This window comes from Pteropus medius, unplaced genomic scaffold (assembly GCF_902729225.1).
Source record: "Pteropus medius unplaced genomic scaffold, Ma_sr-lr_union100, whole genome shotgun sequence".
NCBI lineage: Eukaryota > Metazoa > Chordata > Mammalia > Chiroptera > Pteropodidae > Pteropus > Pteropus medius.
Window position 1 is genome coordinate 5777057 of NW_024340696.1, and position 25357 is coordinate 5802413.

At 38.0% G+C, this 25357-nt stretch overlaps 2 long non-coding RNA genes across 3 annotated transcripts in view; both read right to left on the bottom strand.

Annotated features, from left to right (window-relative positions):
- Window positions 1-15756, bottom strand: part of LOC120605094 (uncharacterized) — a 147093-nt gene extending 131337 nt beyond the window's left edge. Inside the window, exons 1-3 of one of the 2 annotated variants that reach the window (XR_005653525.1) lie at window positions 14647-15756; window positions 14441-14486; window positions 9788-9871 (exon numbers count right to left, since the gene is read on the bottom strand). This is a non-coding gene — a long non-coding RNA (uncharacterized LOC120605094). The remainder of the gene's footprint in view (window positions 1-9787; window positions 9872-14440; window positions 14487-14646) is intronic. The other variant, XR_005653526.1, reaches the window with a different exon arrangement.
- Window positions 757-8100, bottom strand: LOC120605164 (uncharacterized). The gene is made up of 2 exons (XR_005653541.1): window positions 8057-8100; window positions 757-1534 (listed from the first exon to the last, which is right to left on the bottom strand). It is a non-coding gene; the product is annotated as an uncharacterized LOC120605164 (long non-coding RNA).
- Window positions 15757-25357: the final 9601 nt, after the last annotated feature.

Sequence of the window (25357 nt, forward strand, 5' to 3'; positions counted from 1 at the left end):
CATGGCCCGAGACACTTTGGATCCTAAGGCAGCCCATATATCTTCATAAGAGCGCCCCCAAAAGTAACAAGCTTGATCACTATGCCATCATCACGTTACCCTGACTACCGAGTCAGCCATGAAGAAGACAACAATACACTTTTGTTCATTGTGGATGTCAAAGCCAATAAACACTAGATCAAACAAGCTGTGAAGAAGCTCTATGATATTGACATGGCCAAGGTCAACACCCTGGTCAGGCCTGTTGGAGGCATTTGTTCAACTCGCTCCCAACTATGATGCTTTGGATGTTGCCCACAAAATTGAGATCATCTAAACTGAGTCCAGCTGGTTAATTCCAAATATAAAAATTTTTTTCACTGAAAAAAAAAAAAAAACAACCAACACTAGAGGGAACTACAACTAATGATGACAGTGGTTAGCTCAGTGTAGTAGGATTACAACTGTTTTTTTAATTATCTTCCTTTAATTTTTTTGTATGTTCTATTTTTTTCTAAAATTAACATATATTATTAGAATAATCATGAAAAACATTTACATTATTTCTTCCTGTCCTCCCATCCCCAAACAGCTCCTCCTCTAGGTTTCCTAGTTCAATGAATAACACTATCGTCCACACACTTTCCCAAGCCCAAAATCTGGGATCATCTTAGCCTCCTCTTCCACAGCCAACGGAGCACTACTCACTGATCTGATTGTTGCTAATTGCCTTACTCAGCTCGGGCTGCTATAACAAAATACTGTAGACCAGGAGGCTTAAACAACAGACATTTATTTTTCACTGTTCTTGAAGCTGGGAGTCCAAGAACAAGGTATCAGCAGATTCAGTTCCTGGTGAGAACCCACTTCCTGGCTTGCAGGTGGCCACCTTCTCAAGGTGTCTTCACATGGTGGACAGAGAGGAGCCTCTTCTTTTAAGCACACTAATCCCATCATGAGAGTCCCACCTAATTACCATCCACAGGCCCTACCTCCTATTACCTTGCATTAGAGGGTAGGTCTTCAACTTATGAATCTAGGGAAGAAGGAGACACATTCAGCCCATAACAAATAATCCAAAATTTAGTGCCTCAAACATTTATTATTAATTCTCTTGGTTCTGTGGGTTGTTTGGGATCAGCTAGGCGGCTCTCATTTGGGATGTCTCATGCAGTTGTAGTCATGTATCAGCTGGACAATGAAGATGGTGCGTTCATATGCTGACAGCTGATGACAACCATCAGCTGGGAGCTCAGCTGGAGCTGTCAACAGAAGTACCTGCATGTAGCTGCTCCATGTGGCTTGAACTTCTCAAAGCGTGGCAGCTGGATTCCAAGACAGAGTGACTCAAGAGCAAGCATTCCAAAAGGCCCAGGTGACAACTAAGTGAACTCTCTATTGCCTGTACATTGGTCATTAGATACAGAATCTTGATGAGATTCAGCTTCTATCTTTTAGTAGGAATATTTCCTAGGTGGTGTTGTACTTCCAGTGGGAGGAATATAATATCTCCTTGGTTGTCTTTCTATGGTAATATCCATTGATAATCACATGCCTAGGTAAAGAAATTCATCAAGAGTTCAAATCTGCATTTTTTTCAGATCGTTTTGGCTATAGTACAAGTTATGTTAAAAAGAAAAAATGTAACAGTTATGTGCAGCCTCATGAGAATAGCTATCAGACTAAGTCATAATGATGTGAAGATTTATAGGGTAGCATCCTAGTTTGGTCATTTTAATAGTCTATAAAAATAAATAAGTTCAAAAGAAGATGAAAAAAGAAAATACATTGCTCTGGCATACTCTTTCACTGATACTGCTCAAATATTTCAAAAAGATTTCCATTAAAAAAAATTTTAAATAAAATATCAGCCCCTAAAGGTTAACAAAAAATTTGTTTACCCAGCAACCAGGATAGATAACTGTCATCTTAAAATAAACACTGAATTTCCTCAAATGCTTGGTTTTTCTTTCTTTTTTTCCTTTCTCCTTTTTTCCTTTCTCTTTTCTTTCTCTACTTCCTACTTCCCTCCGCACTCCAATCTCTCTCACACTTTTTTTTTTTTCAGGTAAGGAAATAGCTTGAGCTTTTTAAAACAAAGATAAAATCAAAATGTAACAAGATTACAAACACTGTGATTAAAAACTGCTTTTATCCAGAAATTTCTTGAACTAAGGAGTACATACCCATGGTCAGACTTCTTATCAGAAGGTCAGATTGCATTTCAGCAATAAATCAAATCCTATCTGCATTGCCTTAGAGGAGGCAGAGCAGCAGAGGGGAGAGAACATGGGCTTGGAGTCTGATAAACCTCAACTGGATTCCCAGCTCCAACACATACACTGTCATCACTGTTACAGTTCTGAGTGAAGTGATGCTTCTCAAGCTTTAACAGGTGTTCCAACCATGTGTGGATTTTGTTAGGATGCAGAAGCCGAGGCAGTAATCCTGGAGTGGAGCCTGAGATTCTGCATTTCCGACAGGCTCCCAAGTGATATCCATGCTGCTAGACTGTTAGGGAGGCAAGGCTCTAGAATCCACAGGAGCCACTGTCTCTGCCCTGAACAAAAGTCAATCCTTTGTAAGTTTTTCCTACATGGAACAGTATTCTCTCTATTGGATCATGAGCATATCAAGTGACATTGTCACTGCCTTAATGATCCCTATTAGTTGAAAATGTTTCCCAAGTAACTTTGTAATAAATGGTATCACTTACTCCTTGACCACAAGGTATTTATGGTAACTTACTCCAAGTAATGATGCATGTGAAAAAAGAGACCTGGCACTGCCCTATGCAAAGAGCAGACAGAAAGAGGGTTTGGAAGCCCACCAAGAAGCAATACTCTTGTCTCTGTCCAAAAGAAGCCAAGATTTTACCACAGGGCTAAAATCTGGGTGGCCCTTTGGGTTTCTAGTCTGCATCACGGGAACACATTAAAAATGGCTTTATGATCATTAGACTCCACAGCATGCTTTATTAGACCCATGTTAAAGGTGGAGAAACTATAGACATGGGGAAGTTATTTTTCTTACCCAAGGCCACCCAAAGTGTCAGGGATGAAAACGAGGTCAAGAACCAAAGCTATGGGTAATCCCGCCTAAGCATAAGCCATGAAACATTTTCTATGAGGAATGTTTATGCTCTAGTTAAAAGGTCTACATCAAAAGAGAAGGGTAGAGAAACACAAAGGAGCTCTAGATAAAATATTTTGGTATTTGTTAAAATTTGTTATGATCTTGAACACATCCATTGCCACAGATATTTTTCACAATCATCATTTCTTGAATGTCTTTTATTAATTTGCCTGTGTGACTTGGACATGTTGTTTAACCTCTCTGTGCCTCCGTTTCCTCACCTGTGAAAAACTGGAATAAAAATTGGGATACTTTTCTCACCCATGAAAAATTAAGATCCCCTATGGATGAAATGAGTTCATACACAGAGAAAAAACTTCAGCAGAGCCTGTGGTAAGCATTATACACATGTTAGTTATTCCTACACACACATGCAATACATCTCCTCAATCATAAGGTGAGCTAGCCTTTGGCAGGAGCCATGGGCTTCACCATTCTTCTGTTCTCCATGATGCTGGAGTGATGGTGAACTTAGAGTGGGCTTAAAAAATGATGTCCTGTCTGAATCCCAACAGCCAAGTTCTGTGTGACTCCATTCCCTTCCCAAGCTTCATAATAAATACAGAATATTTAATTTCCCAGAATAAATATTTACCATTATGTACATGAGATGCTCAGTTTCCAAGAATATTATTTAAATTATCATGATTTCCTCATATTCTATAATATTCAAAGTGATTCCAAAACATCATCTCATTTAAACCTTATAGAATGCTATGAAGTATGCTATAACGTGTCCGTTTCATGGATGGAGAATCTGAGACCCTCTGAAGTAATTCTCTCAAAGTCATACTAATAGTAATAACAACCCTTACTACCACTAGCATTTTTGAATACTTAATATTAGGTTAAACACATGAGATTGATGATATTCTATCATTTTAACCCACGCAAAGTAAGGAATTTCATATTGTTCAACCTAAATGCTAAGTGTATTATATCATTTCAGCCTCATATCAACCCATAGAGTAAGAACAAATACTCATTTTATCAACGAGGGGAATGAAGACTTAAAGACAATTGCCCAAGATTAAATAGTGGAGCCAGAATTCAAATCCAGGCCAATATGACTCCCAAACCCATACTAGTTACTCTACCCTGCCTCCTCTCTAGTACATGGCTAGGAAATGGTGCAGCTTGCACTGCTACTCAGATCGCTGTTGATGCAACATTTTTTTGCATGAAAAATGTAGCATATTTATATTCCCTGTCAACCACATAGGAAAAATAGATCCCCATATTAAAGATGAGAAAGCTGAGGCTCAGAAAGTTTTCATGGTTCCGTCAGTCACACAGCTATTAAATGTTGGAGTTCAGACTCAAACCAGAGTTGTGCAACTTTGATGTACTGGCTCTTAACCACCACAACGGTGGTTCTAAATGACTTGGGGGACATTTGAAAATTTCCAAAGTCCAGGTGATTAGGCAGACCAATTAAATCACAATCTCCTGTGGCAAAATACAGGTAAGAGTAGTTTTTGACGCTCCCTAGGGGATCCCAGGGTACAGATGAGCTTGGGAACCACTATTACACTCCATCCTTTCCCACCCAACCTCCTGCCTCTTCTACCATATGGCCCCTACAAATCGACAAAATCTGGCCCTGAGGTTCCCCTGCCAGTTTAACCCCACAGTAGTAATTCTAATCATGTCTCACACAGAGTGAATATCTATTTCCCAGACTCACATTCTTCAAAGAGCTCCTACCAGGTACGAAAGCAACCCACAGCAAAGGGCCAATCACAGTATCTTCTCATCGACAACAATCAGCTATCACTGAGGCTGAAATGGAAAATGTTTCATCAAAGGAGGTATCCTCTCTCTTGAGCTTTTAGCTTTCCCTCAGTAGGCATCCTGAACCAAGACAGCTTGCTATCTCAGGGAGCAGAGTTGGGAGATCCTGGCCAGGCTTTCAGAGTGGGAGAGCCCTCCGCCTTCGTCATTACTCAGATTCACCATAAGCAGAGTCAGGGCCATGCTCCTGAACATAAATGAGGAGGTGTGGGTTTCCTCCCGATGTGTCTAGTCACCGTCAGTTCAGAATACTTCATCTTTACAAACTTCACTTATTTTCAAAACTATGCTTCTTTGATTCTTGCAAGCCAAACCCATGGAAAAATAAAGGAAACCAAATGCCAGAGAAATAGCGCCAAGGCAAACACATGTAAGCCCTGAAATAACAGGAGATACTGTGGTCACATCTGACCTTTTGAACTGTACTATGGGTTGAAGCAAAAACAGCTCTTGCTGCTGCTTAAGGAGTGCACAGTAATAGTTTATTTGTAATGTGGAAGAGCATGGGTTTAGAGAGATCGCCTTTTGAAACTGTAGGGATTCAGCCAAGGGGCTAGAAATAACATCATTTTAAGGAATGACTTTTTTTTAAGCCACCCTTCACCTCCATGATCAACATAAACCCAGATTCTTCTGATTTTTATCTGTCAGATGATGACTATCTAAGACCTCCAGAGCTTCTATAAATATTTCTCTTCTGGTTACCCCAATATTTTGGTGCAGTCTAACTTAGAAGCAAGAATACAAGTTCACTTGTTTCTTTCAGGAACTTGCAAGAGACAAATGTGGAAGGACACAGATGGAAAAGTAAAATGATGACCCAGGGTCAAAAGTTGAGTACAGAAAAGGCTGCTGGTTTCCACACTAACCCGTTCAGCCCCCAGCAGTACTGCATTGTCAGACCTGCTGGGGTGGCGGGGACGGAGGGGTGGGGGAGTGGGGGTGCAGAGGGGGCTGCCAGCAGTTACATTCTTATGAGACGCCAGTAGCGGCATTCTCCGGCACACAAAACAAGTCACCAGGAGGAATTTGTTCCACATTAACATTACCAAAAAAAGACCACAAGCCACAGAGTTCACGCAAATGAAGATTGGTTCCCACGAAAGAGATTCCTATATTAAAATAATAGCCAAGTTTGCCTAAGAATGAAATACTTATTTTCATGTCGTTTTTCAGAAAATATTCTCTCCCATTTGTTATAAGATTTGCTGCATATCTATAATATGTGTCTTAAAGAGAAAAAATACATGGTAATCACTGTGGGGAAAAATACCCTCTAAAAGAAATAATAATGGCAAATACCTACTACTAAACCTTAAGCGCTTTTTGTGTATTAATATATTTAATCCTCACAAACAGTAACTGCTGTTAATACCCAGGAGTTTTATTTTTACTTTAATGGTGTTATATTTATTTTTTCATCTGTCCTTTCTCTTATCTAGGAATCAAAAAACTAAAACATTGTTTAAGAATAAAAGTCCCCAAATCATAAAAATATTTATTCTGTATTTTCTTCTACAAGTTTTAAATATTCAATTATCATATTTAGGTTTATAATTTATCTAAAATTTATTTTGGATTAAGATATGAGGTAGGACTTTAAAATATATATATTTTTTCAAATAGATAACCAATTTTCCTAGGCTCGCTTAACTTGCAAAACCCCCCATTCTTTACACACTAGTAATGGTATATTTCTCATATGTCAAGTTTACCTATCTGTGTGGGTTGACTTACTGTTCTGTCCATCTCTGTCATGACTACACATCTTAATTACTAAACTTTTATTATAAGTTTATATCTGCTAGAACAATTCTAATACCCTCTCCCACCCATCTCTTTATTTTTATATTGACCTTTGCCCTTTCATGTCAATTTTAGGATCCTCTAAGTTTCAAGAAAAACTCTATTAAGATTTTTATTGTAATTTGCAAGCTAATATGGGGAACTTAATATCTTCTCAATACTGAGTCATCACATCAATGAACATGGTATGTTTCTCCATTTCTTTTAGCCTTTTCTTTACCCCACTGACAGAAGGAGTCTCTGTCTTGTACCTACATTCAAAGAAAAATAATTTAACATTTCATTATTAAAAATGTTTGTTGTAGGTTTTTAGTAGACACTCTTTATTAAGTTTCTTTCTATTTCTATTTTGCTAAGAGTTGGATAAGGGTGTGGTTAATCATGAATAGGTATTAAATCTTATCAAATGTTATTTAGACAATCACATGGTTTTTCTCCTTTTATCTTTTATTGTCAAGCCATCTTTGCACTCCTATGTTAAATCTAATTTATTTTAATACATTAATTTTCTAGCATTTTATTTATGCACATATATTTATAAATGTGGCTGATTTATAATCTTCCTTTATTATACTCTCCTTGTATGAGTAGAAAATGTTCCCTAATTTTCTATTCTTTGATAAAATTGTCATCAGTATGCAATTTTCTGTTTCATACGTGGTTATCCAAACTCATCTGGTCCTATGGAGGGGCAGGGGGTAAAACTTTTATCAACTGATTCCATTTCTTTAGTGGTGAAGTTTGTACTCCTGTTTCCATTTCTTCTTGGGATAGTTTTGATGAGTCATATTTTTCTAGGACATTGATCATTTCTGTGTTTTCAAGCTTATTGACATAATACTATCTTTTTTATCTTTATTCCATCCATAGTTATGACTCCTTTTTCACTTCTAACACTTTGTGAATGCTGAGTTTTTTTTTCAAAAAAAGTTTCCTAAATGTTTATCTTTTTTTCAAAGAACCAATTGGAGTAGATACTGTTCCTATCCTCCACCTCCCCCACCCTCAGATTCCCTAGGGTCTTTTTACCCCTCTTCCAGATTCCTGGTGGTCTTGCTTCCAATGGCCAGGATCTAAAACTATTCTTCAGAGGACTGTCCTCAGGCTACTGGAGTCACTTTGCCCACCTATGCAGAGAAATCAAAGTGTCTGGGGATTCACATCCCCTCCAGTTAACACTTAGCCAATAATCAACAGCTGTGGGAGTATAGAAGCCCTGCCCCCTCTCCCCCGCCACCACGTGGAACAGTTCCAAAATTAATTCATACTTCAGAAGCCCACTGTGGGATCAGGCTGAGGTTGTTTTCTGTGAGGCCTGGCCTGAAATTATGCCATCGCTTACCTTCTTTTTCTCTGACTGGCTTTCATCACCCCCTTATGTGTTTCTCTAGGGTGAGAATAGATAATAGGTCTATTAATCAGGGATAGATGAATAGGTCTGGGACACACTCATCTTCATCTTAGAGTGTGCTTCTGAAGAGTCCAATAAGACAGCAGATTTATTTTTTTGATTCTCTGTATTATGTTTTGTTTTGTTTTCTGTAACTATTTAATTACTGTATCTCATCTTTATTTTCTTTTTTCCCCACCATTTTTGGGATACTTTATTTTCTTATATAGATAGTTAGCTCCTTAATTTTCAGTTTTCTTTCTCTAATATAATCATTTAAGCCTATAAATTTTACTGTAAGTACTGCTTTAGCTACATCCCACAAGTTTTAATATGCCACATTTTCATTCTTTTTAGGTATAAGTGTTTCATCATTTTCATAATTATTTTTCTCTCTGATAATCATTAGTGCCAGCCACTGATCTGTCCAGTTCTTTTCCTGGTCAGGTCCTTACTCTCCTGAAGTCAGCCATAACAGCAGATGTTATTTGGCCAATGTAATATTAGTGAAAGTGATATGTGTCTCTTTGGGGGAGAAAACCTAAAAAGCTATGATAGATGACTGGATATAGAAGCTGTGGTACATATATACAATGGGACATTACTCAGCCATAAGAAGGATGAAATACTGCCATTTGCGATAACATGAATGGACCTCGAGATAATCATGCTAAGTGGAATAAGCCAGACAGAAAAAGTTGAAAATCACATGATATCACAAATGAACAGGACAAACAAACAGCGACTCATGGACATGGACTATAAACTAGTGGTTACTAGAGGGGAGGGGGGTGGTAGATGGGGTAAAAGAGGTCAAATATGTGGTGACAGAAAGAAATCTAACTATGGGAAGTGAACACACCATGTGAAAGAAAATATATGTATATATATATACACCTTACTGTTAAAGTGTACAGGTGAAACTTACTGGATTTTGCTAATCAATGTCACCATTAAAAATTAATTAATTAATTAATTTTAAAAATAAAATAAAATAAAAGCCACATACTCTTCCCTCCACCACTGCAACTGGTAATATGCCAGGTGGTGGGCGTTCCATCCATTTGGGTCTTAGAGTGAGGAAAACGTGGAGTGGAGCCCTCTTTGGAAATGTAACATGAGTAGGAAATAGATCATTATTTTAAGATACTGAAATGTTTTAGGTCTGTACATTATTGCAGCGTAATTTATACTATTCTGACTGTTGCATTGACCAAATAGTTTTTAGAAGCATCTTTCCTTCTTTCTATTTTCAAATATATAAAGTAATGTCAAGTATCTTTTTCTCTTCAAGTTCATATTTTATTGGAGTGTGATCAGAGAATATATCCCATATGTTACTGAGTCTTTGGTATTTGATAAGATTTCCTTTGTGGTCTAGCAAGAAATCAATTTTTGGCTTACATATACGTAGACTAGATTAAGCTAGTTGATTGGGTTGTTCAAACCTTCAATAACTATACTAATTTTTAACTTTTTAGTCTATTAATTACTGAGATTTTTTAAAAACCTACGACATATAGATTTTCAAATGTCTCTTTATAAATCAATTGATTTCTGCTTTAAACATATTTGAGGCCATGTTATTAAATACAGTTGACCTTTGAACAATGCAGGGAGCTAGGGGCAATGACTCAATGCAGTTGAAAATCCATTTATAACTTTTGACTCCCCAAAACATACCTACTACAGTTGTCCCTCGGAATCTACAGAGGATTGGTTCCAGGATCTCCGGAAGATGCCCAAATCCATAGATACTCAAGTCTCCTATATAAAGTGGCATAGATCAATGCATATATTTGGTAAAGGGTAGATTTTTTTCTAGATATGCTTTAGTGAAGACATAACCGCTTGATAGTTCCAGGTTTATAAAGGGGTCTCAGTTCCAACTGTTCACCTTACGCAGGCCCGTGGCCTCATCTCCCATCCCCATATTTAGCTACAGCATCAACTTATTCTTTCTCCTTTGGTTTTCATAGTTTCTCCACTTCATTCCCTTTATTCCCCCATGGGAAGTGCATTTGTTGCAATTAGTAAAAGGAGCTTTCTAGTAAGAGGGCTTCAGGTTACTTAATATCAGCAGGACTGAAAGTTTTCTAAATTGTACTTTATAACCGTATCTCACTAATGCTTTTGCCTTTCTGAGCAAAGAGATCAAAAAGCTGAAAGTAGGATTTGCGATAGGATGGAGAAAAGGGTAGTGTGTTCCTTTTCTTTGGAGGATATCTTAATTCTACCACCTCCGAAGGGGAGGATGAAAATCACCATCGTACCCTGATTTTTTATATTCTTTTTGCTTTATTTTTTTCTTATCTCTCTATTTTTTCCCTGGAGGCAAAAATCAGGGACAGGAGATTCAGGGAGCTTAAGAGGGTAATCAGTGAAAGAACACTGCTAAAGATAATAACGGCATTAATAATGAGTCTACATTTATCGACATTTAAATAAGCCAGCACCTGAGCAAAAGCTTTACAAGTGTTCTCTCTTTGAAATCTGAAAAATCTATGAGGCACTGGATGTTAAAATGCTAAGCAATTTGCTCAGGGGCACACACCTAGGAAGTGGTAAAGATCCCAACATTAGTCATCCAAAGCCAGAGCCCTCAATAGCCCGCACTCTCCCTCAAACATTCCTGGTTGGATGTTTAAATTCCTATTTTTTACTTAATACTCACTTTATGTCTTCCTCCTCTCCACATACATACACAATATCTATTTAGCTTTTTCATCTAGATGGCAAAGTGATATAATGTAAATATATAGATTTCTGGAGGATTACTCCTGATTGTGCTTCAAGACAGAGCTGAGGTGACACCTTCTCCATGAGGCTTTCATGGATGCCTACAGGCTAGTTAGGTGAACCTCTCAGGTTTTCTGTAAGCACACTGAACCACAATAATTTCATTCTATGAGTCTCTCCTGCTGGTCTATGAATTTCTCAAGAGTAGAGACAATTTCTTCTTCCTTTTCGTATATCAAGCACAGAAGTGACACTTGGTAAATATCTGATAAATAAATGAATGGATGAATGAATGAATGAAAATTGTCCTTCATGGAGATCAGGGCCTCACCTAAACATATTTCCAAGGATGGAGATGTTTATTATTCTTATAAAATAGTAATTCATTCTACCTTTATTCTGAAAATACGCAACCACCTCTCTGGAGATGCATATTTTTCTGATTTATGTGTAAGTCTGTTTCAAAATTACTAAGGTGTCACAGGAAAAATATGGCTGCACCTAAGGTCCTATAGCCTTACTCAGCTCAGCGTTTTCTTGGGCCTAGGGAGATTTGTTGACTCGTGGCTTCAGTATAACTACGTGTCTTCCATCCAGTTATAAGGAACATTCTGTTTTGCCTTGTGCCCAAGCATTGCTCTCCCCTGTTGTGACAGTATGACAACCAGATGTTGCTGCCTCTGTGGGTGGCCTCTCTGGGAAACCCTGTGAAATTTTTGCAAAATGATGCATTTATCCTGAAAACAGCATTTTGATGTCTTTTTATTCTTTGTCCCAAAAGGAGACTTTTATGGGGATGTCCTTTTAAAAAAATATAACAAATCCAGGCACAGGTATAAACCCACCTGCTAAGGCTAACACTGTAGCAACTTTGTTTCCAGTTCATTAAAGGGGATGAACCATCTTGCTTTCTCAGAAATAACACCAAGATGTCTCAGTCACCTGAATCCTATTAAACCATACCATGCTTCATGCACCAAAGAGTTGCTGGAACTGTTCTTCCCCCTGTCCTTGCCCCCTCCCCCCACCAAAAAAAACCCACATATACTCAGGAACACAGTTCTTCTTAAGTAAACCCAGATGGGATGTGTTAGTATCCCTCCTGCCATTCTATAACAAATCTTTGTAATTAAATAACAAATACTTATTATTCTTGTGCATGCAGAAGACAGAAGCTTTTCTCAGCATGGAAAAGTGAGAGAGGTGAGAGTTGAGAGGATAGAGATGAGCAGAGCAGTAGTTTCTTCATACTTAGGTGAAGTAGAAAGGTTATATTCAAGGTGGACACAGCAGGGCTTGTCTGGGGACTCTCACTGATCTTAAGCCTCTGCTCTGTTAGTTGATCAGAGAAAAAGAGGCTCATGGTTAAGAGCACAGACCTCAGACAGACCTTGGTTTGGACCCTATCTCTGCAACGTCTAGCTGTGTGATGCTATACAAATTACCAACCTCTCTGAACTGCAGTTTGCTCATCAGTAAAATGAGAATAAGTATTCCTATATCACAGGGTTGTCATGAACATTAAATGAGAAATCTGATAAGTCCTAGGTACAGTACTTGGAATATAGTAACTAACTATAATTAATAATCGCATGCAGTAAGAGCTGTTGTTGTTATTGTTTATGGAAAACAGAAGTAGTCTCACATAATGAGGAGATGCATTTTTGTGAAGTGGTACTAAGGGGCCCACAGACCAAAATAAGTTCTCATCCATTATCTTATCATGGTGCCTATCCCTCCCCACTAAAAAGCCACTATCTAAGGGCCATCTGGAGACATGTGTTTGCTGGATTAAGGAATTGCGATGCTGAGGCAGGCAGATAGCAAGAGGTATCTTATATATTGTCAAGGATTTATTAAGAGGACTAAAACCCATTACCAGTCAGTGTCACATTGAATAAAGTCAGATGCTAAGAGAATCAGACAGAAAACAGGTGAGTTTTGATGAAAGAAAAGGGCAAGGAAGAAGTAATGAATCGTCCAAGGCATAGAACGATACTGCAAAGGGAAAACCTTGGAGCTCAGGTCACCCCTGGAGCATAAAATAGGAAGGAAGAATGTTTCTGAAAAGGTGCCAGGAGAAGACTGGAATCCAACTTTGTTAGCTTTAAAATTTGGCTTTAGGTGAGAATGAAAGAAAAGACAAATATTTTGAGAATTGGAGCCATTTTTAAGATTCCTATTGAGTAAAGTTGTATAAAAATTCATGAGTAATCATGAATCCTCATCTTGCATTTCATTTTAGGATTAATTCAGGCTGCATACAAGAACAAAATGCAGGAAATCTTAAGCCCCTGCAATGAACTGTGGTAAAATCTTATGAGCAGTGATGGTCCCGGCCCATAAAATTTCTCAAAGTGCACCCCCGGACCTTGCCCCAGGTTTACTCATGTCCGGAGCTGAAAGTTATTCTGTTGCATGAGGAACTGCCATGCAAGTTCTGGGCCTGAACAAGTCGCTTGCCCAACAATATGTACTATGCCCATATCCTGTTCAAGACAAAAAATTGACCCTAGTGAGTAAAACCGAGCTCATATGCAAAAGCCACAGAGAGATAACTCTTAGCCCAATATTAAGAAAGGCATCCTAACAGAGCTGTTCAAAGGATAGACTATAAAGTAGTAAGATATACACATCACCAAACGTTTCGAGCAAGAGGCTGGCTTATAGAAATTCATACATTAAAGAGGAAATTGGACTCGATGAGTTTAAAGTTCACTTTGTTTTCCAGTACTACAAAATAGAAGGTATGACCTACAGTTATAATACATTTATAGTTTAACCAAAAAACAGAAATTATGGAAATAGCATATCCAAAGCAACATATAAAATGAGCCAAATTAAAGGTCTAAAAACCCAGTATGGCAATTCCAAAAAGCAGCTCTCCTGAGAATATTCAAGAAAAATCAGAAATTTCTTCACATCCGAAGGAGTTTCATTCTTTGCATAAGCAATAATTAGACTGGGATCCCGGCAGTGAGGGTAGAGACAAGGTACACAGAAGATTCAGAGTCAAAGGAATTAGTACACAAACTTTCATGCATTCCCCACCAGATTTCAACTTAAATATAGTACTTGTCATAATGCTTGCCATAAAAATAATAATAATGACCTCAAACAAATCGTTGCTTTGCCATAAGAAAAATCAGATATGTTTGAATTCTGCCCTGTTTGTGCACACCATGAGTCTATTCCCAATATTCTGCTTTGCTTTGCAATAAATTAGAATTCAAAGTCATGATTTGCCAACTTAATTGCTAATTCAAATGACAGAATCTGTGACCTCATGATTTCCTGTGGGCTTTGAAATCATTACTTATTCATTTGTCATTTCTGATAGTGTCTGAGAATCAGATTAGAAAAGGTATTCTTTGTCCTGCCAGCATACATCAGCTGGAAACAGGAAATAGAGATAAAAATTAACTAGGGTCTTTCTACTCAGTATGGCCCAAAGACCAAGCCACATCAGTATCACCAGTTCCTCCCACTTCCAGATCTACTGAATCAGAATCTGCGTTGTAAGAAGATTCCAGTGATTTGTATGTACCTTAAAATTTGCGAAATCTTAAACTAGGGAACAATGATTCTGTTGCTCACCTTCTGATCTTCACCACCTGAAAGCTTTCAGAAGAAACAGCAACCTCTGGAAAACAAAAAGCGGAGGATTGTAATCATTATTAGAAACATCGATCAATGCTGGCATTGTTTCACAAAATATCCTATTGTTCACATTTTAAGCCAGGCTTAAAATGGGCTCATAGAGCCACTGGCACGTTTTGACCCAAATCAGCTGATTGGCCTACCTTATTTACTAGACTTCCAGGGGAAAGGAGTGATCAACTAGTGGTCATTGGCAACACCAACAGGAATCTCCAATTTGAGGTGTAGGGAGGGAGGGAAACTTTATTCAGTACAAACAGCTCAACTGTGACACAGCGTGCTGTGGAACAGCTCAACGATGTTACAGCTCAGTTGGGAAACAGCATGCCTGGAAGGTGGCCCTGGGGCCAGGCCCCTCTCCAGCTAGATAGCTCTGCTCTGCTCCACCTGCTCTGGTCCACTCCGCTCTGCTAAGGCGAGACATTTTAAGTGCTTCATCTTCCATGTTTCATCTCCAGCTGAAAACCAGCAGTGAACAGCCTTGAGTGGAAAGGGAGGTCTCTGAGCCAGAGGGGAGCTGACTTATATAAACAGAAGTCCCCATCCCAGTCCCTGACTGGTCCATCCCCATGCAAATGAGAACACCAAATCCTTGAAGTTTGTTTGGTCCAATAGACACTGTCCTGATTGGTCAGAATAAAGCCACTCTGGTCAGTGAAGAAGCTGATGGGGATATAGCTGCTGCAGCTCAGATTAGGGAAAGCCTCAGTCCTGTTGGTTGAACTATTATTCCAGGAACTCCTTTATAAGGGCTGGCTCAGGTGGCAGGAACACAGTGTAGGCAGTTCAGTGCAGGCTTCTCCCTAAAGTGCAGTTTGTGTGAGAGGCCCTGTTTAAAAATGACTTCTAGGTTCTGTTTTTAAATTTGAGTGGAGTTAGCCATCAGGAGTCCTTCTTGGCAGCTATCTTCTTTCTCAGGGTCCACAGAGCGGAAAGCCTTCAACAAGTGTCTCTACAAGGAAAGGCAGCTGTTTCTCATAAACTGCAATGAATGAGCCTAGCAGGGCTTCATAACTTGCATCCTCTCTGTCAGCAGAGAAGTCCCTTCCTGTTGAGGTGACTTCTGAGCAAGTACTTTTCCATTAGCAGCAGTGAGAGCATGAATGTGGCAACAGAGGGGAGCTTTGTGAGCCTCCAGGTGTGAGAAAAACACAAAACAAAAATAAAGTATTTCCTAGTATACTTCCTCAATTCAAAAAGGCCATTGGTTGCAGGAAATACCATAGATTTAATAAATAGTTTTTCAGGAGGGTTGCTCAACACTTCTTTAAATAAGTCACAGTACAGATGTCAAATTATAATGTACACCTGAAAATTACGTAATTGTATTAACCAATGTTGCCCCAATAAACTTTTTTAAGATAAGAATCTAAAAAAAAAAAAGTCACAGACGTGTCCCCATTTTTGAAAAGTAAAATCGAGGAGGGCAGGAAAAAACCTCAGAATCAAGAAAATGTGGCAGATTTGCTTGACAATTTCATTGGCCAGTTTTGCTAATGGATATTAGCAATGAAGTCATTACATGGGTCCATGCAAATGTATGGGAAAAAATGATTTTTACTGTTTTCTGTAGGCATCTGTTTTGCTTCAGGACTGAAAGACAACCTGAAGGCCTACAAAGATGAGAAATAACAAGATTTCACCTTCTTCAAATAAATTTGGATGGAAAATCTGATAAATCTAAGAGCTTTGTGCTCCTACTAAACTTTGCCTTTCATGATCTGGGGCCTGATTCTGGTCACCTAAAGATCATCTAACCATGGGCATATATATGTGTGGGGTAGAGAGGATGATAGTGGTCAGAAACAGAGAGAGAAACCGTGGTCCTAAAAGGGGACAAAAATTGTCCCCCAAACACATAGTGTCAGTGAAATGCTGCCTCCCTAACTGCCAAGTCGGGGTCTTTCACTCTCTCATACCTCCTTTACACCAGTTTGAGCCTTCCGGTGTAAAAGTCAAGCTCTTTTAAACGAGTAAGATTCCTCTTACTCTAGCCCTAACATGAGAAAAGCACACCAGTTGAGAACTACAGAGAGTGCCTCCAGGAAATTCAGAGTTCTGAGTGCATGCCAAAGCTACACGATGTACTTCCCCATCCTGCTGGGGTACACAGCTCCTGAAGCAATCATTGCCATGTGTCATAGAATTCACCATGAATCGTTTTTGCTAATAGAAAAGCACTTTCTTTCCAGGCCTTCTGGGAAGTTGTTTTCTACCTTTTTTTTTTTTTTTTTTTTTTTTTTTGCTTTTAGAGTGATTCTATATAAATACTAGAATGTTCCATAAACTGAATTTATCATAAAGTCAGAAGGAAGAATCCTATTGGTTAATGAGTGGGGAAACAGGTGTCACAAGGAACTGTGGTCATATTTGCTTTTATAGACCTTATGTAAATTTTAAAAATAAAGAAAAATCCAAGTGGATATTTTTAAAGGGCAGAAGTTTTTTCACGAATTCTTTATAGAGTCCTCAAACTTTCAAGGAGAGACATCCCTAGCTTCTCTTTCCCCTGAATCCTAAAGCTCCCTCTAGTGACCAAGATCATAACGCTAGCTACAGGTACAGACAGTAAATATTTTCTAAAGCCTCTTGCTTTTAGATAGCACCTTGAAGTTTCTATAGCATTTTTTTCACATACATCTGATCATTTGACACAAAAACACTAGGAAGTAAAAAGTACCCTTTCCCCCATTTAATAGATCAGTAAACTGAGTCCCAAATGGGGCCCAGACTTGTACAATGTCACATGGGTGGTCGTAAGGAAACTGGAATAGAGGCCAGGCCTTCCATGTGGTTCTGCCTCACTGACTCATGTTCTGTGATAATTATGTAAAGTTATCCATGAATATTCTCATAGAAAGCACTCATGGAAGCACTTTCAAGGGATTTATAGGATTTTTGACTTTGGGGGTTCCTTTGAGAATCTGATGAGGGTTATGGGCCCACACCTACACATTTTTCCATACAACAGCAGGACATCCGTGCGCCACTCTGAAGGGTAGCTACTGACCCTCTAGGACTCCAGAGACCCCAAGTTAGGAAACTGTCAACATCTATCAGATATAATCTTGAGATGTCAAGAATTCAAAGAATATGAACTTTGAAGTTCTTTACTTTCTCTTATGTTTTCCATGCCTATCCTGTTGTTCAGAGTATTTGAAAGGATTGAACAAATTAGTACATATTTGCTAACATTTAAGGAAAAGCCGGTGGATATTGCCATCAAGGACATCTAGCATTCCCATAGGCATGCCTGGGATTAGTGGCAAACTAGGATGGTCCTAGGAAAGTAGCAATTTAGGAGCATTTTTTCAAATATAAGAACATACCACAGTCTCACCAGCTGGCTCTGTGGAGAGTCTAAAGAAGCAACATAGTAAATAGACAAAGGATTTTTTTCAGTGAACAAAAACCAGTACAGCCTCTAAATTCTTAGCTCTTTTAATCCTGGCATTTCCAATGGCTTTTGAAAAGACCAAATGAACACTGATGGTTTGCTAGTTCGCATAAGTCTCTTCCATGTAAGCTCCATGTCTATTATAGATCAGTCGTATTCCCAACTAGCACTAATGCACAATCAAAAAAATATTTGATGAATGAATATGTGAAGGTCTTTCCCCCTGAGTCAGTCCCTCTGGGAACCTGCTTGCTTCCCTCTCTAATTAATCAGTAGCCTCTGGTTGCCTGGGTCATTCCCCTAGAATACTCTACACAGGCAACCTCAGGTTCCGAATACATGGCTGCTCCTATGAAAAATTCTGTCCTCTATTCTGTGACCCGTTCCCACAGTCGACATTGAGTTACCAACAAATGTAAGCATGATAACAGCTTCCTGCCTTAACCCTCGTGGAAAGTATTTCATAGTATTAAAATGAGTAAAAATACATCACTCTAGTGACTAGAACAACATGTATCCATCAAGGCAGACTAGTAAGAGTTCATCTAGTTAGGAAGGCCTTTTTGGATCATCTCTCATACCCTCTACTCATCATTCCCTTCTATGCCTCTGAGCTTTTGTCTCATGTAACTTTCCTGCTCACCTGGTGAACCATCACCTCAAGTGTGTCTTCTCCAGCTCTCCTCGTTAGCAACTCTCACCTGTTTAGCAGAGTTCGTGCCTTTATGACTGTGCTATGATACTGTTAATATTATACATGTTGTTGTCCCCTCCTCTCCCATATGCGGCCCAATGAGAGGCTAGAGTTGCTGAATTCAAGAATGTACTGTTTCACTCTCCAACTTATTTTGCTTATCTTTCTGGCAAATACAATTTTTTTTCAGAAGTTACTGACAACATCCCCATGAAAGCACAGGAGCTTCTCAATGAAGAGTTGAGGTCTGAGCCCCTGCAAAGCCGTGCTTTTGGGTACAGTTGGGGTCTTAGCACTACTCACCAGTCTTTTCACTCATGGTGTGCCTCTTTTCCCAATCGCCCTACTGGATATTTTATGTATCAAAGTTTCCCAAAATTTTGAGCATTGCCTTTGGGATGTTTACTGTATCAAAGTAGCACCTGAGCACAACTCAATAATAAAAAAAATCCTATTAAAAAATGGACAGAAGACCTGAATAAGATACTTCTCCAAAGAGGAAATACAGATGGCCAATAGACATATGAAAAGATGCTCGAGGTCACGAATCATCAGAGAAATGAAATTTAAAATCACAATGAGATATCACCTCGTATCTGTCAGAATGGCTATCATCAATAAATGAAAGAACAAGTATTGGCGAGGATGTGGAGAAAAGGGAAGCCTCATACACTGTTGGTGGGATTGCAAATTGGTACAGCCACTATGGAAAACAGTCTAGAGGTTTCTCAAAAAATTAAAAATGGACCCAGCAATTGCACTTCTGGGTATTTATCCAAAGAAAACCAAAACAATAATTCGTAAAGATCTATGCACCCCTATGTTCATGGCAGCACAATTTACAATAGCCAAGATATGGAAGCAACCTAAATGCTCATCAACAGACAATGGGATAAAGAAGTTATGGTTCATATATACAATGGAATATTACTCAGCCATTAAAAAAAATGAAATCCTACCATTTTTCAATGACATGGATGGACCTAGAGGTTATTATGCTGAGTGAAATAAGTCAGACAGAGAAAAATAAATTCTATATGATTTCACTTGTATGTGGAATCTAAGAGACATAAAGAACAAACTAATCAAAAACAGACTCACAAATATAGAGGACAATCTGGTGATGGCCAGAGGGGAGGAGGATTGGAGGTCTGGGAGAAATGGGTGAAGGGTTAAAGAAGTACAAATTAGTAGTTGATAGATGGTCCCGGGGATGGGGAGCACAACACAGGGAATGCAGTCAGAGGAGACTGCATTCCCTGTGTTGTGCTCCCCATCCCCGGGAACCATCTATCAACTACTATCTCTAGCCAGATGGTGGAGAGCCAGAGGAGAGAAAGAGCAGTTAGAGGGATCGTTTTATGAACTATAATAAATCTCTAACTGATGTACTGTATACCTGAAACTAATAAAAGAAAATTTTTAAAAAGTAGCACCTGAGCTACTTACTGAATACCTTTCTTCAAATTAATTCAGTTTTTAAACAGCACTTTTGCTTCATAAATAATCTCCAAGAAATATTTCATTATACTCATTTTCCCTAATTTATAATAAAATTTAAAATCTATTAAAATTAAAAAAAAACATTTGCATTAAAATAAACTCATAACTATGAAAATATAAAAAACTTCTCCTAGGTAACCATGAAAATCACCTCCAGGTGTCATTGGTGACATCTTTGCTCCACCGTGAAATTCTAAGTCTTTGCTACCCTCCCCACGCCTTCTACCCAAACTGATCCCTTCATTCTCAGCACTCCCTCACCTTCTACATCCATGAAGAAAGAACCAATCAGACAACTCCCTCAAGCTTCTCACTGTATCTTCCCACTCAGAACACACCCCTGAAAGCACACCTGCCTTTGCTCCTACCTTGCCTCTTCCAGCTCTTCATTCAGAGGATGTGTTGCCCTTCTTTCTGTTTAAGAAATGTCCATTTGCTTGTTCTGAAGCCCATCCTGATGCATTGCCTCAAGGATCTTAATTAACTTCTCTCTTGCTTGAATCTACCTTAGTTATTTTAAACTGTGCATATAAACATATGTGTTTAGATTAAATAATAATAAAAATACAAACATATGTATGCTTATCACCCAGGGTAATACAGTGCTATTGGCACCTTCAAACAGACTTTGTATGTATCTGTATTGTCTCTCCCGCCCACTCAAGAGTAAGCTCTGGCCTTTCTTTATAGTTTTAACACCTATGTATGTAGATTTAAGCAACATATTTACTTATGCTCAGTTTTTAATTTTAAGTAAATGGAATCATACTGATTTATATGCTGTGACTCACTTATTTTAGTCAATATTATGCTTTGAGATTAACCCATTTGGGGTGTATATAGTGGTAGTGCCTTTATTTTCACTTCTGTTGAATATTTTATTTCATGACTAATATACAAGGTTCCTTCGTTTTTATTTCTGTAGAATATTCCATTACATGACTAATCCACAATTTATTTATCATGCAACTGCTGTTGGATATTTGAGTTGTTTTCAGTTTTTTGTTATTATAAGCAATACTATTAACAATTAATACTTGTAATTGTGTTCTAGTGCATATAAAGGATATCTTTAGGGTAATGGCTTTCAAAGCTTTTTAAACACAACTCATAATATGAAATACATTTTATAATACAACTCAAAATGATTAACAGAATAATATGAAACCCTACTATTAGCAATCCAAAAATTTAACAAAAAATATATAACATTATATATATTCTGATTGTTTATATTTCTATTCTGTTCTATTTCTAGCATATCCTGTTCTCATCTATTTAAAAAAAAAAAGCTATTTCACTCACCAGTGTGATCCGATCCCAATCAAAAAAAAAAAAATCAGAACAGCTTTAGGATACATACCTATGAGTAACATTGCTGGGTTGCAAAGTATATGCATGTTTTAACTTGCTTAGGTAATTATAAACCATGTTCCAGTGCGACTCTCTCAATTTCTACATCCACCAAAAGGTCATGTAAGTTATATTGCTCTATGGCCTTGATAACTTGAGACAAATTAAATTTTTTTTTCCAATTTGTTAATATTACATGGTAGCTCTTAGTTTGAATTTGACTTTCCATGGTTGCTAATGAGATGGAGTATATTTTCCTATTTATTGGCCATTTGTGTTTCCTCTTCTATGAAACCCCTATCTATATATTTGGCAATTTTTCTGTTAGGATATCTACATCTGACATATTCATAAGTTATTAATATTTTTGAGGTGTTGATCCCTTGTTGGAAATGAGTTAAAAATATCTTTTACTTAATGTCTTGACTTTTGACTTTATTATGTGTTTTGATAAACTGAAGTTATGTATATTAGATTAATTTATCAATCTTTTCCTCTATAATTTGCATTTTATTTGTTGAAAGTCTTAAGAACTCCTTCTGTATCAAGAGATTGTATTAAACTACATAGTCTTCTAAAAGCTCTGTGCTTATGCACAGGGTAAAGTCTTTCATCCACCAAAAATTGATTTTCATATATGGTATAAGGTAGGTACCCAGTTTCATTTTTTTACACTACATGGATTGTGCCAGCACCATTTATTGAATAGTTGATCTTTTTCTTCAGTGATTGCAATGATCTCATCATGAATCAAACTTGCATGCATCAATGGGTTTATTTCTAGGCTCTCTATTCTGATCCACAGATCTATTTGTCTACCTGTGGGTCAGTATAATGTCTTAATCATTATAGCTTTATAATGAGTCCTAAATCTTGTTAAAGCAAGTCCTTCCATACCTTGTTCTCCTTAACAGAAATGAGGTAGGTCCCTGTTACTCTGTCTTGGCTGGAAGCAAAAGTCTTAAATTGTGTCCTCATGTATTTTGTGACTTTTAACTGTGAGTGCAAATTTTTCCTAGAACTTTGGGGATAATTGAGGTTTGTTTTAGAGCTGATTTCCTTCAGAAAAAAAAAAAATCATATTTGCTTTTGTCAGTAACTTGGAAACACCATCAGTTAAGAACCACTTTAAAATTAAATTCCTCACTTGCGCCGTACAGACAAGTGTGTACTTACAAATTCTCAGGTGGTATTCTCCACCTCCATTCGTCACCACCGTTGAGAGAGGGAAGCTTTCGTTCTGCCTTCTTCTGCATGGCAAGGGTCCTTTCTTGTTCACCTGTAGATGAAGTCTTTACCTTTTGGAGTCCTAACTTCAAGCTTGTTTCTTCTACTGAGAATGCTGCACGGGCAGGACCTCAGTGTTAGGTCTAGTACCCCATGTTCAAGGCAGCCTTCAAAAGAGAAACTCAGCTTCTCCAGGGTTCAGAAAAACTCAGAGCAGAAGCCCGCTCTGGTGCTGGATTATCACCCAGGCAGGGGTCCTTCTTTCACAGTTTTAGGTATTTGTAGATTCCTTCATTTCATGGCAATTCAGCAATATATATATATTTTTAATTTTACTCCTTAATTTTAGCTGTCTCAATTTCAGGATGTCTATCCTGACATGCTGACGGAATCAGGACTCTGATGTGTATCTTCGTCCTCCTCTTTTCTACATGCTCCTTCTCACCATCCAATAACATATTCAAGTATCTGTCATCTTTAAACACTCGCTGAATCCTGGATTCTCTCTCTTAGCTACAGCCTTCTCTCAGACCTACCACATTTTTAAAAGGTGTTGTCTATACTCGTCTCTGTTTTCTAATCTTTCTGTCTGCCTCCACATCTCCAATAAAACTGGTCTTTAGAAAACCAACAGTAATGACCTCCACCTACCACATCTAATGGACATTTATTTCTTATGTAATCTCTGACACTTTTTCTCTCGTTGGCTTCATCACTTTCTCATTCTACTTCTTCCTCCCCAATCATTCCTTCTCACCGGATCCTCTTCCTGTTTATTTCTTTTCATTACTCTGCAAAAGATTTTTTCCTTGATTTTCTCTTTGTGGCATCATCTTTCACCGGGTCTCATGAACCATATACTAGTAGATGCCAGAATCATTCTTCCTCTCTACCTGCCTCCACAATAAAAACCCCATTTTTATCTGACACAATGCTGCCCAGAATTCAGCTGGGGAGGGCCCATCTCTATGCTTCTGTCTTTCTTCCATCTTCTGTCCTGCAGCATGGACATAATGTTGGATGACCAGAGCTCAAGCATTCATCTTGGAACAAGAGGTGACTTTGAGGTTGGAAGCTATGCAGTGAGAGAATAAAGCAGATAGTATGGGCATTAGTTCTTACTGACCCTATGAAGCCATATCAGTTTAAACCATCTATCTACCTCTGGACTTCTTTTAAGGGAGAGAAGTAAAACTGTTTCAGCCTCTGTTACTCTGGAGAAAGGGTGAATGTTACCAACACCGAGTCTAGATGTAGGTAATACCTCTCCCAACTCTAAAACCTGTCATGCTAGATTCTTTTCTCTTGCCCGATACATCAAAAAAATATCCTGATTTTGACCCCTAAATATCTCTCAAATCTTCCCTCACCTCTCACTACATACTATCTGAATCTAACTTCAAGGCCTCAAGTGTTTTTTGCTTAGAGTGACTATTATATTGTATTGAGTTTTCCAAAACATAAGCCGTCCTTGTCTCTCAACCACTGAAGACCCTACACAAGCTCATTATCTATGGAATAAAGTCTAAACCCCTTACTACTGCTTCCTTGGCCCTTCACAATCAGATACCTACCTTCTTTTCCCTCCCTTCCATTTTGAACTTTATTGCTAATAATATATATATATGATATACTTGGTTATTTATATCATGTATCAAGTGTTTTCATGCCTCTATGCCTTTGCACATGTTGCTTGCTCTCTGTGGGATGCCTTTTCCTTTTGCTGATCTGATTAACTCTTTTTGTCCTTTAATTTCTAATTCACATAATAGCTCATCTAGAGTTTCTTTGGATATGCTTCTTTAATATCTACATTTCCTCCTCTCTGCTATCTCTATAACTTACATATTTCTATCACTGAATTTATTATGCACTAATTTTTGTGTATATTTTGCCTTCCCTCCTATATATGAGCTCTGAAGATGGGGAAAATACCCTATTGATCACTGTATTCCCAGCAAATAGTATAGTGGGAGTTCCTAGCTCATAATATGTCTCAGTTATAGATAAAAATGTTTTATGAAAATTAAGGAGAAATTAATAAGTAAATCATAACAATTATGACTTTCAAGAAAGAATGTTTTCTCTAAAAACGGAAGAGTTGGGTAACAGCGTTTTAACCAATTTTATACAGACAAAAAGTCACCAGTAAAATGAGTATAACAGCACCTACCCAGTGGAGGTGTTAAATGAATTCTGTGAGCTGCGCTCATAAAGGGTTTTGCAAGGTGCTCAGAACATAGTATTCCCCACTAGTTTTAGCTATTATTATTATTATTGTGTAATTGTGTCACAAAGCATCAAAAGAAAGGTTATGAATGTTACAGAAATCCTCAAACAGTAGGAAGACATCTAAGATACCTTTAAGACACTGCTTGGAAATTAGTTTCACAAATGTAAAAAATGGGGGTTTCCTTCCTAAGAATGAATTCACTACATAGCCTCTTGAAGTGGTAGTTATTGCTGGGTGTGGAAGGTAGTCATTTATTTGCACAAGACCATTTGGTTGTTGAAACTGGAGCCATAAAGCTAGCTATGTAAGCCGCCTTTTTTTTTTTTTTTTTTTAACCTGTATGAGGAGCCAAAACTCTGAATCTCCTTCGAGAACTCAAACCATATTTCCAAGAAGTTGAGCTTGGGTGTTTGCTTGCATTTCATACAACTGTATGTATAAACAAAG